This window comes from Triticum aestivum, chromosome 7A, assembly GCF_018294505.1.
Source record: "Triticum aestivum cultivar Chinese Spring chromosome 7A, IWGSC CS RefSeq v2.1, whole genome shotgun sequence".
Classification (NCBI taxonomy): Eukaryota; Viridiplantae; Streptophyta; class Magnoliopsida; order Poales; family Poaceae; genus Triticum; species Triticum aestivum.
Window position 1 is genome coordinate 235,513,513 of NC_057812.1, and position 13,314 is coordinate 235,526,826.

Below are 13,314 nucleotides of genomic sequence, written 5' to 3' on the forward strand. Positions count from 1 at the left end.
CGAACCAACATAAAAGTAAATAGATAGGCCCTTCGCAGAGGGAAGCAGGAATTTATAGAGGTGCGAGAGCTCGATTTTTGAAATAGAGATGAATAATATTTTGAGTTGTGTACTTTCATTGTCAACATAACAACCAAGAGATCTCGATATCTTCCATGTTACACACATTATAGGCGGTTCCCAAGATGAATGGTAAAGTTTATACTCCCCCTAATAGCAACAAACATCAATCCATGGCTTGTCCGAAACAACAGGTGCCTCCAACTAATAATAATACCGGGGGAGTTTTGTTTGCAATTATTTTGATTTGATTTGAGCATGGGACTGGGCATCCCAGTTACCAGCCATTTTCTCGTGAATGAGGAGCGGAGTCCACTCCTCTTGAGAATAACCCACCTAGCATGGAAGATATAGACAACCCTAGTTGATACATGAGCTATTCGAGCATACAAAACATAATTTAATTTGAAGATTTAGAGTTTGGCGCATACAAATTTACTTGGAACGGCAGGTAGATACCGCATATGGGAAGGTATGGTGGACTCATATGGAATAACTTTGGGGTTTATGGAGTTGGATGCACAAGCAGTATTCCCGCTTAGTACAATTGAAGGCTAGAAAGAGACTGGGAATCGACCAGCTAGAGAACAACAACAATCATGAACATGCATTAAAATTAATCAACACTGAATGCAAGCATGAGTAGGATATAATTCACCATGAACATAAATATCGTGGAGGCTATGTTGATTTTGTTTCAACTACATGCATGAACATGTGCCAAGTCAAGCCACTCGAATCGTTCAAAGGAGGATACCACCCTATCATACCACATCACAACCATTTTAATAACATGTTGGCACGCAAGGTAAACCATTATAAACTCCTAGCTACTTAAGCATGGCATGAGCAACTATAATCTCTAATTGTCATTGCAAACATGTTTCATTCATAATAAGTTGAATCAGGAATGATGAACTAATCATATTTACAAAAACAAGAGAGGTCGGGTTCATACCAGCTTTTTTCATCTCAATCAGTTCATCATATATCGTCATTATCGCCTTTCACTTGCACAACCGAATAGTGTGGATAATAATAATAGTGCACGTGCATTGGACTAAGCTGGAATCTGCAAGCATTCAATTCAAGGGAGAAGACAAGGTAATATAGGTTCTTTGTTAGATCAACAGTAATGCATATGAGAGCCACTCAACATTTTCATTATGGTCTTCTCCTCTCGACCCCTAAAGAAAAGAAATAAAACTATTTACACGGGAAAGCTCCCAACAAACAAAAGAAGAATGAGAAATCTTTTGGGATTTTCTTTTAATTATTACTACTACAGGCATGTAAAGTAAACTAGCTAAAAGCTACAACTAATTTTTTTGGTTTTTATTAAGGTTTTTCAAACACACAAGAAGAATACTGGAAAAGAAAATAAACTAGCATGGATGATACAATGAAAAAGTATGAGCACCGACAACTGGCATGAGTGTGTGAACATGAATGTAATGTCGGTGAGAAATATGTACTCCCCCAAGCTTAGGCTTTTGGCCTAAGTTGGTCTATGGCCATGGCTCAAAGCGACCCTCTCCAGTGTGCGGAGGAGTGTCATCTGGGTGCCACTGGTTGGCGATATCCTTTGGATTCCAATGATAAATAGACTGTCGATAAGGGTCAAGTGGTGGTTCCGGCTCAGGCTCGGGAGCTGGTGTCAGGCTCCAGTATGCATAAACGGCCTCCGGCAAGATGAGGTACGTGCCTGAAAATATGTCAAACAAAGAGGGCGCAGGCAAGGTAATAATCTCAAAGTATTTTTTTATTAAATATCAATCTATATTTGAGCATCTTCTTCTTATCCTTAACAATAAAATCATGTGCTACCATACTCTTATAATCTAGAAAAATAGGAGGCATCAACTTTTCCTCTTTCTTGTAATGCCTAATAGGTATGTTAAAGTGTGCAGCAAGGCGCGAGGCAAAGATGCCTCCAAAGATGGGACCCTTTGTATGGTTCAGATTTAACCGTTTAGCAACAATAGCGCCTAAACTGAAAGTAGCATCACGAAACAAGGCATGGCACAAAATAACAATATCAGGGGCACTATGGTTTCCACTGTTCCCACGACCAATCAAGCATCTACTAGCAAATATTGCAAAGTAACGTAGAACATGAAAATGTATGCTAGTAATTCTTGCCTCGGAAACTTTCCTCATTTCCCCTAAAACAATCATATCAATGAACCCCTCCACATCATTATGATGTGGTTCCTCTATGCTGCCCTCAAAGGGCAACTTGCAAACCTCACAAAAGTCATAAAGTGACATCTCCTTATACTCATCATACAAATAAAAATCCACAGAAGGTGGAGACCTCCTAGCATGGAAATGAAAATTTTGCACAAAAATATTAGTGAGTAGGAGATACTGTTCGAGCTGGTCGTGGAGGAAGTCGGTGAGGCCTGCATTCTCATCCAAATAATAAAAATCTTCATAAATCCCGGCTTCTCTCAAGAACTCATCACAAGGCCATTCACACGGCCGGACTTCCGCAATGCGAGGGAGATTATATTTGGGCTTATTATTTTCTTCACTTTGCTTATCCTTCATGCTTCGGCTCGAAGAGCCCCTCAAAAATCTCTTTATCATTTTCTGAAAATTTTAGTAACTTCAAATAAAAATGAACCAGACTCAACAAGATTGATAGAAACTACTCCCACAAGTGCCTAGAGGCCATATCATGCATCAAAACTACTTTTGATCACATAAATTTGACATGCAAGCTCAAGAACAGGGTCACCTAAGCAGCAAAAAATTGCAATAAATAAAGCACTAGAACAAAAACTAATTGGACCATTGGAGGAGTCACATACATAAGAACAATCCCCCAAAGCAGTTTTGTGAATGGAGCTTTGAGCAAGGAGATCGAAAATGGCAGCAAGATGAGCTAGAACTCGGGTTTGAGCTAGTGGATGATTTTTTCTGGAGGAAGACAAAGTGTGTGGGTGCAAGAATAAGTGGAGGGGGCCCACATGGGGTCCACGAGGTAGGGGCGCGCCCTCCACCCTCGTGGGCACATGGTGGGTCCCCCTGATGTTCTCAGTGCCAATAATTCTTAAATATTCTAGAAAAAATCACATTTCATTTTTAGGACATTTGGAGAATTTTTATTTTTGGGGTATTTTTTTATTGCAAGGATAATTCAGAAAACAGATAGAAAATACTATTTTTGCTTTATTAAATCTAAATAACAGAAAGTAAAAAGAGGGTACAGAAAGTTGTGCTTTCTAACTTCATCCATCTCATGCTCATCAAAAGGAATCCATTAACAAGGTTGATAAAGTCTTGTTAACAAACTCTTTTAGAATAACATGAAACCGGAGAATTTTTGAATAGCACTAGGTTACCTCAACGGGGGTATGCACATCCCCAACAATAAGAATATCATATTTCTTCTTGACAGTAGGAAGAGGAAATTCAAAACCTCCAATAGTAATCGTTGAAGTTTTTCCAATAGAATTAATACTATGGACTTGAGGTTGTTTCCTCGGAAAGTGTACCGTATGCTCATTACCATTAACATGAAAAGTGACATTGCGTTTGTTGAAATCAATAACAGCTCCTGCAGTATTCAAAAAGGGTCTACCAAGGATAATAGACATACTATTGTCCTCGGGAATATCAAGAATAACAAAGTCCGTTAAAATAGTAACGTTTGCAACCACAATAGACACATCCTCACAAATACCGACAAGTATAGCAGTTGATTTGTCAGCCATTTGCAAAGATATTTTAGTAGGTGTCAACTTATTCAATTCAAGTCTACGGTATAAAGAGAGAGGCATAACACTAACATCGGCTCCGAGATCACATAAAGCAGTTTGAACATAGTTTCTCTTAATGGAGCATGGTATAGTTGGTACTCCCGGATCTCCTAGTTTCTTTGGTATTCCACCTTTAAAAGTATAATTAGCAAGCATGGTGGAAATTTCAGCTTTCGGTATCTTTCTTTTATTTGTAACAATATCTTTCATGTACTTAGCATAAGGATTCATTTTAAGCATATTAGTCAAAGGCATACGCAAAAAGATAGGTCTAATCATTTCAGCAAAGCGCTCAAAATCCTCGTCACCCTTTTTCTTGGATGACTTAGGAGGAAAGAGCATGGGTTTCTGAACCCATGGTTCTCTTTCTTTACCGTGCTTCCTAGCAACGAAGTCTCTCTTATCATAATGTTGATTCTTTGATTGTGGGTTATCAAGATCAACAGCAGGTTCAATCTCCACATCATTGTCATTTCTAGGTTGAGCATCAACATGAACGTCATCATTAACATTATCACTAGGTTCATGTTCATTACCAGATTGTGTTTTAGCATCAGAAATAGAAATATCATTGGGATTCTCAGGTGTATCAACAACAGGTTCACTAGAAGCTTGCGAAGTCCTATGATTTTTCTTTTTCTTCTTCTTAGAAGAACTAGGTGCATCAACATTAGTTCTTTGAGAATCTTGCTCAATTCTCTTAGGGTGGACCTCAGGATACAAAGGTTCCTGAGTCATTTTACCCACTCTAGTCACAACTCTAACAGCATTATCATTTTTCTTATTATTTAATTCATTGAGCAAATCATTCTGAGCCTTAAGTACTTGTTCTACTTGAGTGGTAACCATAGAAGCATGTTTACTAATAAGTTTAAGTTCACCTTTAACTCTAGACATATAATCACTCAAGTGTTCAAGCATATCAGCATTGCGTTTCAATTGTCTACCAACATAAGCATTGAAGTTTTCTTGTTTAACAATAAAATTGTCAAACTCATCTAAGCATTGGCTAACAGACTTATAACGAGGGATATCACCTTCATCAAATCTATAGAGAGAATTTACCTTTACTACCTGTGTCGGGTTATCAAGACCATGTATTTCTTCAATGGGTGGTAAATTCTTAACATCTTCAGCTTTAATACCTTTTTCTTTCATAGATTTCTTTGCCTCTTGCATATCTTCAGGACTGAGAAATAGAATACCCCTTTTCTTCGGAGTTGGCTTAGGAGTTGGTTCAGGAAGTGTCCAATCATTTTCATTACTCAACATATTATTCAATAGCAATTCAGCTTGATCAACAGTTCTTTCCCTGAAAATACAACCAACACAACTATCCAAATGGTCTCTGGAGGCATCGGTTAGTCCATTATAAAAGATATCAAGTATTTCATTTTTCTTGAGAGGATGATCAGGCAAAGCATTAAGTAATTGGAGAAGCCTCCCCCAAGCTTGTGGGAGACTCTCTTCTTCAATTTGCACAAAATTATATATTTCCCTTAAGGTAGCTTGTTTCTTATGAGCAGGGAAATATTTAGCAGAGAAGTAATAAATCATATCCTGGGGACTACGCACACAACCAGGGTCAAGAGAATTAAACCATGTTTTAGCATCACCCTTTAATGAGAACGGAAACAACTTAGGGATAAAGTAATAGCGAGTTTTCTCATCATTAGTGAATAGGGTGGCTATATCATTTAATTTAGTAAGATGTGCCACAACAGTTTCAGATTCATAGCCATAGAAAGGATCAGATTCAACCAAAGTAATTAACTCAGGATCGACAAAGAAATCATAATCCTTATCGGAAATACAGATAGGTGAATGTTGGTGGGAAACGACACCTATGGGATCACAAGAATCCCTACTGCGGTTGCGGGGTGCGGGGTTGAGAGAAGAGCATGTCTAACAGAGAGCACGCGGTTCGTTTACCCAGGTTCCTGCCGCGAGGATGCGTAAAACCCTAGTCCTGCTTTGGTGGATGTATTCTGAGTTCTTGAACTAGCTACGGGGTGCAACGAGCTCCAAAAAGCCGAATCCCTCTCCTCATCGCCTTGGGCCTCCTTTTATAGAAAAAGGGGTTGCCACAGTGGCACACAGGAGGTGGAAAGGCAACAATGTTGCGAGGTTATCCTGGTATCACAGGACAAAGCGCATTAAATGCAAGGCTTAGGTGTCCCTCCACTTTATCAGGGACGGGGGCGAGGCCCGTCCCGTCCGTCGCCGCTCCTCCAAGATTCGACATGCGCCCTGGTCAGCGATGCATGCAGTGCCATGTAGGTAGGCAGGCAACTGAGGTGGCGCGGTGGTGGAGCCTCCACGAAGGGCTGCATGTCGTCACGCAGGTGCCTGCCCAGCCGGTGCGGGCCTGACGGTGGCCCTGCTGATGCGCTTGGCGAGGGCCTTGCCGGGCGGCCCGGCAAGGGTCTTGCCATGGCGCACAGGCATCCCCGGCAAGGATCTTGCCGGGGGTCTTGTGGGTTTCTTCGGTGAGGATGGCTGCCTTCCTATCGTCATTTGATCTTGACTATTCTTTGTCTTCATGAAGATCTACATGCCACCATAGAGGTGCCTCCTGAGCCCTGTCCAATGCATTTGTCGAGTGTTGGTGGGCCCAAGGGTGGCTCGCTCGGCTGGCGTGGGCGAGCTGCCCCGGCCAGGGTCCCTGCCGGGGAAACCTGCTTTGCCCATATGATCTTTGTGGCCTTGGTCCTTGTCGTTGCTTTGCTTCGTCTTGGGCTTCGGTCTTACCTTGGCTTACCTCCCTTGCTCTGCTTGGTGTGGTCACGGGCGCGGCTCTGACTACCCGTGCACAGGTAAAGGGGTACAAAAATGTGCCCCTAGTTTTGTACACTGATAGTGAAGTAGCAAAAGCAGGGTCATATTTCATTCTAGCATTCAAAGACTTTTTTTCAGCTTAGCTAATAATTTCTTAAGATCATATCTATCACTGCAAGCTAAAAAGTCTCTAGAAGTTTCTTCATCCATAACATAACCCTCAGGCACAACAGGCAATTCATATCTGGGGGGAGAATCTTCATCATCACTTTCATCAATATTATCAGTTTCAATAATTTCATTCTTTCTAATCCTAGCAAGTTGTTCATCAAGAAATTCACCTAGTGGCACAGTATTATCAAGCATAGAAGTAGTTTCATCATAAGTATCATGCAAAGCAGAAGTGGCATCATCAATAACATGCGACATATCAGAATGAATAGCAGGAGTAGGTGTCGCAAGTTTACTCAAAACAGAAGGTGAATCAAGTGCAGAGCTAGATGGCAGTTCCTTACCTCCCCTCGTAGTTGAGGGTAAAATCTTGGTTCTTATATCTTTCAAGTTCTTCATAGTGATCAGCAGATATAAAACCCAAGTGAATCAAAGAATAGAGCTATGCTCCTCGGCAACGGCGCCAGAAAATAGTCTTGATAACCCACAAGTATAGGGGATCGCAACAGTTTTCGAGGATAGAGTATTCAACCCAAATTTATTGATTCGACACAAGGGGAGCCAAAGAATATTCTCAAGTATTAGCAGTTGAGTTGTCAATTCAACCACACCTGGAAAACTTAATGTCTGCAACAAAGTATTTAGTAGCAAAGTAGTATGATAGTAGCGGTAACGGTGACAAAAGTAATAGTATTGGTTTTGTAGTGATTGTAACAATGGCAATGGAAAAGTAACTAAGCAAAGATCAATATGTGAAAAGCTCGTAGGCAATGGATCAGTGATGGATAATTATGTCGGATGTGATTCCTCATGCAACAGTGATAACATAGGGTGACACAGAACTAGCTCCAGTTCATCAATGTAATGTAGGCATGTATTCCGTATATAGTCATACGTGCTTATGGAAAAGATCTTGCATGACATCTTTTGTCCTACTCTCCCATGGCAGCGGGGTCCTATTGGAAACTAAGGGATATTAAGGCCTCCTTTTAATAGAGCACTGGACCAAAGCATTAACTCTTAGTGAATACATGAACTCCTCAAACTACGGTCATCATCGGTAAGTATCCTGATTATTGTCACTTCGGGGTTAACGGATCATAACACATAATAGGTGACTATAGACTTGCAAGATATGATCAAGAACTCACATATATTCATGAAAACATAATAGGTTCAGATCTGAAATCATGGCACTCAGGCCCTAGTGACAAGCATTAAGCATAGCAAAGTCATAGCAACATCAATCTCAGAACATAATGGATACTAGGGATTGATACGTCTCCAACGTATCTATAATTTTTGATTGTTCCATGCTATTATATTATCTGTTTTGGATGTTTAATGGGCTTTAATATACCTTTTTATATTATTTTTGGGACTAACCTACTAACCAAAGGCCCAGTGCAAATTGCTGTTTTTTGCCCATTTCAGTGTTTCGCAGAAAAGGAATATCAAACGGAATCCAAACAGAATGAAACCTTCAGGAGAGTTATTTTTGGAACAAACATGATCCAGGAGACTTGGAGTGGACGTCAAGGAAGAAGCGAGGAGGCCATGAGGCAGGACGGCACGCCTAGGGGGGCAGGCGCACCCCCACCCTCGTGGGCCCCTCGCAGCTCCACCGATGTACTTCTTCCTCCTATATATACCCATATACCCCGAAAAGATCTAGGAGCACCACGAAACCCTATTTCCACCGCTGCAACCTTCTGTACCCGTGAGATCCCATCTTGGGGCCTTTTTCGGCGCTTCGCCGGAGGGGGAATCGATCACGGAGGGCTTCTACATCAACACCATAGCCTCTCCGATGATGTGTGAGTAGTTTACCACAGACCTTCGGGTCCATAGTTATTAGCTAGATGTCTTCTTCTCTCTCTTTGGATCTCAATACAAAGTTCTCCTCGATTCTCTTGGAGATCTATTCGATATAATTCTTTTTGCGGTGTGTTTGTCGAGATCCGATGAATTGTGGGTTTATGATCAAGATTATCTATGAACAATATTTGATTCTTCTCTGAATTCTTTTATGCATGACTTAATATCTTTGCAAGTCTCATCGAATTATCAGTTTGGTTTGTCCTACTAGATTGATCTTTCTTGTAATGGGAGAAGTGCTTAGCTTTGGGTTCAATCTTGCGGTGTCCTTTCCCAGTGACAGCAGGGGCAGCAAGGCACGTATTGTATTATTGCCATCGAGGATAAAAAGATGGGGTTTATATCATATTGCTTGAGTTTATCCCTCTACATCATGCCATCTTGCCTAATGCGTTAGTTTGTTCTTATGAACTTAATACTCTAGATGCATGCTGGATAGCGGTCCATGTGTGGAGTAATAGTAGTAGATGCAGAATCGTTTCGTTATACTTGTCGCGGACGTGATGCCTATATACATGATCATGCCTAGATATTCTCATAATTATTCACTTTTCTATCAATTGCTCGATAGTAATTTGTTCACACACCGTAGAATTTGCTATCTTGAGAGAAGCCACTAGTGAAACCTATGGCCCCCGGGTCTATTCTTGTAGCGACCCGACCTCAGATGGTCAAGTCTCTGTGCTTCAGTGTCATCCCTGGATCGGTAATGCTGACACACACAGTACTCGAAGGATTTATAACAGAGTAGCAATCACACACTATTACATCGAATGTCTCCAAAGAGAACTTATTACAACAACATGGCTTAAGGCCAACTAATGCGATAACAGCGGAAGGCTTGGAAGATAAAGTGAGTCCATCAACTCCAACGGCATAGCTGAGCTGCACGGCAACGACCTAACGAACCTTACTCCTCGTCTGAAAAGTCTGCAACATAATACGTTGCAGCCCGAAAACGGGTCAGCACATGGAATATGCTGGCAAAGTAACACAGTAGAGCAGGAACAAAATAATGCTATCACTATATGCATATATGGCTGGTGGAAAGCTCTATGGTTATAGTTTTTGCGAAAAGCCAAATTTTCCCTACAACAAAGGAATAGATTTTAATTTAACTATCATGGTGGTTGAAACATCATTGAGAAGGTAACCCCAACTCAATCCCAATTAAAGTGATTAACAACCCAACAATATTAATTAAACATGGTGAGATACATGTGATAACCCAAGTACTAGATACTCAAGAATTGTCCATAACCGGGGACACGGCTAACCATGATTAGATTGTACACTTTGCAGAGGTTTGCGCACTTTTCCCCACAAGACTCGATCGCCTCTGTTGGATTTCTCGCACTACATGGTGTTTGAGAAACGGATGACCGAGACACAGTCTTTCAGAAACGTTAACTCTCTACTCCGGGTAGACCATACCAAACCTACAAAACCCACTACCTGCTGATCTACCTCTTCAAGAGCTTCACGTAACTTACTCCACTATGCTAGAGCCCATAATAGCTTGTGGCTGCACACGGAAGTTTCTAGCATGAATCATCTTAGTTCCCTTTGAGCCTGGGTGGCGGTCCATAGGAAAATCACACGGGTACCCCGAGATATCCAAAAAAATACAGACAACACTGGGTTCCCCAGGTGCCTCAATCCACCCAGTTGTTTGATTAAGTTGCCACCTTAAGTTGAACCATTAATTAACAATCTCACATTTGTCATGAATTTCACTCAAACCCAAACCACGTCTACGAGCATAGCATAACAATATAAGGTTTTGAACGTAGAAGTAACTCCCAAGGGTTTGAATATAACTGGGCAATAGGTTCTACCTCAACAACTACTTCCCAACCCACAAGTTAATGACATCCTAATCATGCAATGTTTGAGGATTGGAACTAATGCATAAAACTGGGTAATAATGGGATATGATCAAAGTGTTACTTGCCTTGCTGACGTTCCGCGAATCCTAGAGACTCGTAGTAACACGCTTCGCACTCCGGGAATTCTATCGCAAGCAAACAATAACATACATAAGTAACAAGCAACGATGCACAAGCAAAACTCAAAGAAGAGAGGTTGACCAGAAAGTTCAACTTAAGAACTCCGGTACGCAAAAAGAATCAAAACAAACGAAGCAACGAAAGTCAAACGGCGAAAGAAAACCACTTCGTTTACTAATCTGAACTTAGGTCAAATTTTACAGTAGCAACTTGTTTGAGTTGATTAACCGGAAAGAGGGTTTCGAGATGAAACTCCAGGCGCTTGAGTCGCCTGATTCCGATAAACGAGCGAAAAGATAAACAGAAATTAAGATCGGATCAGAAATCGCGATCAGAAAAATCGCGGAATAAATCTGAGAAAAAGAAAAACAACGAACAGATTAACGAACGAACATTCGTTATCTGGATCTAAACGAAGAACGCGTTCGTCAAAAAGAATGAATGAGCGAACGCTCGCTAAATAAATAAACCGGAGAAAAACCGATCTATTTAAAAAAACGAAAACTAGGGTTTTGAAAAAAAACGAACGGTTTTTTAAGAAAAATCGGCGGTTGGATCCGGCGGCTACCTCCGACGAGGGCTTGGGCGGCGGCGGCTGCGGCGGCGACACGGACGGCGGGCGGCTGCGGCGGCGAGCGTGGGCGGCGGCGGCTGCGCGAGGCGGCGGCGGCGGCGGCTAGCGCGGCGCGGGCGGCGGGGCTAGGCGGCGGCGGTGGTGGTGTTGGGGCTCGGGCGGCGCGTATATAAAGGGGGCGGGGTGGGGTGGCTTGGAGGAGGGGGCAAGGCAGCAGCGACGGAGTCCGGCTCGGACTCATCGTCCGAGTCGGCGGCGGCGGCTGCGGGGCCGGCCTGGCTCGGCTGGGCCCTAGGCCCAGTCGGGCGCGGGATTTTTTTAATACCGCCGACAGAAGGAAAATCCTAGAAAAAAAATCTAAAATGCCAAAACAAATTTTCACCGCCTAAATAAAATATTTAGGACGAGTCGAACATTTTCTTGGCCCTAAAATGCAATTTTGAGAACGTGCAATTTTTCTAATGCAAATAAAATCCGAATAAAACCAAATAAAATCCAATAAATGATTTTAATATTTTACCTCCAATATTTCAATTATTTTGGAGAAGTCATATTATCTCCACTCATTTGATTTAATATGAAATATTTTTCGGAGAGAAAAATTATAAAATCAAAATCCTCGTTTCATTATTTGAAAAAAAATCAAATATGAAAACCGGAAAATCCCCAACTCTCTCTGTGGGTCCTTGGGTTGCTTAGGATTTTGAGGATTGCGGAACAGAAATGCAATAAATCATGATATGCATGGATGATCTATGTATAACATTCCAAATTGAAAATTTGAGATGTTACAAACCTACCCCCCTTAAGATGAATCTCGCCCTCGAGATTCGGGTTGGCTAGAGAATAGGTATGGGTGGTCCTTGTGGAGATCATCCTCTCGTTCCCAGGTGGCTTCATCCTCGGTATGGTGGCTCCACTGAAATTTGCAAAACTTGATAACCTTACTGCGGGTGACTCTGCTGGCAAACTCAAGAATCTTAACTGGCTTCTCCTCGTAAGTCAAATCATTGTCCAACTGAATCGCCTCCAAGGGTACTGTATCTCTTAATGGTATATCAGCCATCTCAGCATGACACTTCTTCAGCTGTGAAACGTGGAACACATCGTGGACTCCTGACAATCCCTCAAGTAACTCCAACTTGTAGGCAACTTCTCCCGTCCGTTCCAAAATGCGATACGGTCCTACAAATCTCGGGGCTAACTTTCCTTTAACTCCAAAACACGTCACTCCTCGCAAGGGCGATACTCGCAGATATGCTCTGTCTCCAATTTCGTAGGTTACCTCCTTACGTTTTGAGTCTGCATAACTCTTCTGCCTGTACTGAGCAATCTTCAGTCGGTCTCGGATCAGTTTTACCTTCTCCTCAGATTCTTTAATCAAGTCTGGTCCAAACAACTGTCGGTCTCCTACCTCATCCCACATCAACGGTGTTCTGCACCTGCGTCCATACAGGGCTTCAAACGGTGCCATCTTCAAACTGGCTTGGTAGCTATTGTTGTATGAGAACTCTGCATACGGCAAATTGTCATCCCAACTAGATCCATAATCTGGCGCACAGGCTCTCAACATGTCCTCCAAAATTTGATTGACTCTCTCAGTCTGTCCATCTGTCTGCGGGTGAAACGCTGTAATGAACTCCAATCTCGTTCCCAAAGTCTGGTGTAACTGATGCCAAAACTTTGAAGTAAACTGTGTTCCTCGATCCAATATGATGGTCCTCGGAACTCCATGCAGACATACGATCCTAGACATATAGATCTTGGCCAACTTTGCACTTGTATAGGTGGTTTTCACTGGGATGAAGTGAGCTACTTTGGTCAAACGATCAACTACTACCCATATGGAATCATATCCTGCTTTAGTCCTGGGTAATCCGGTGATAAAGTCCATGCCAAGTTTATCCCACTTCCATTCGAGTATCGGCATAGGCTGTAATAGTCCTGCTGGCTTCTGATGTTCTGCCTTAACTCTCTGACATACATCACATACGGCTACATACTCGGCAATATCCTTCTTCATACCAGTCCACCAGAAATGTTCCTTCAAATCCAAATACATCTTGGTGTTTCTGGG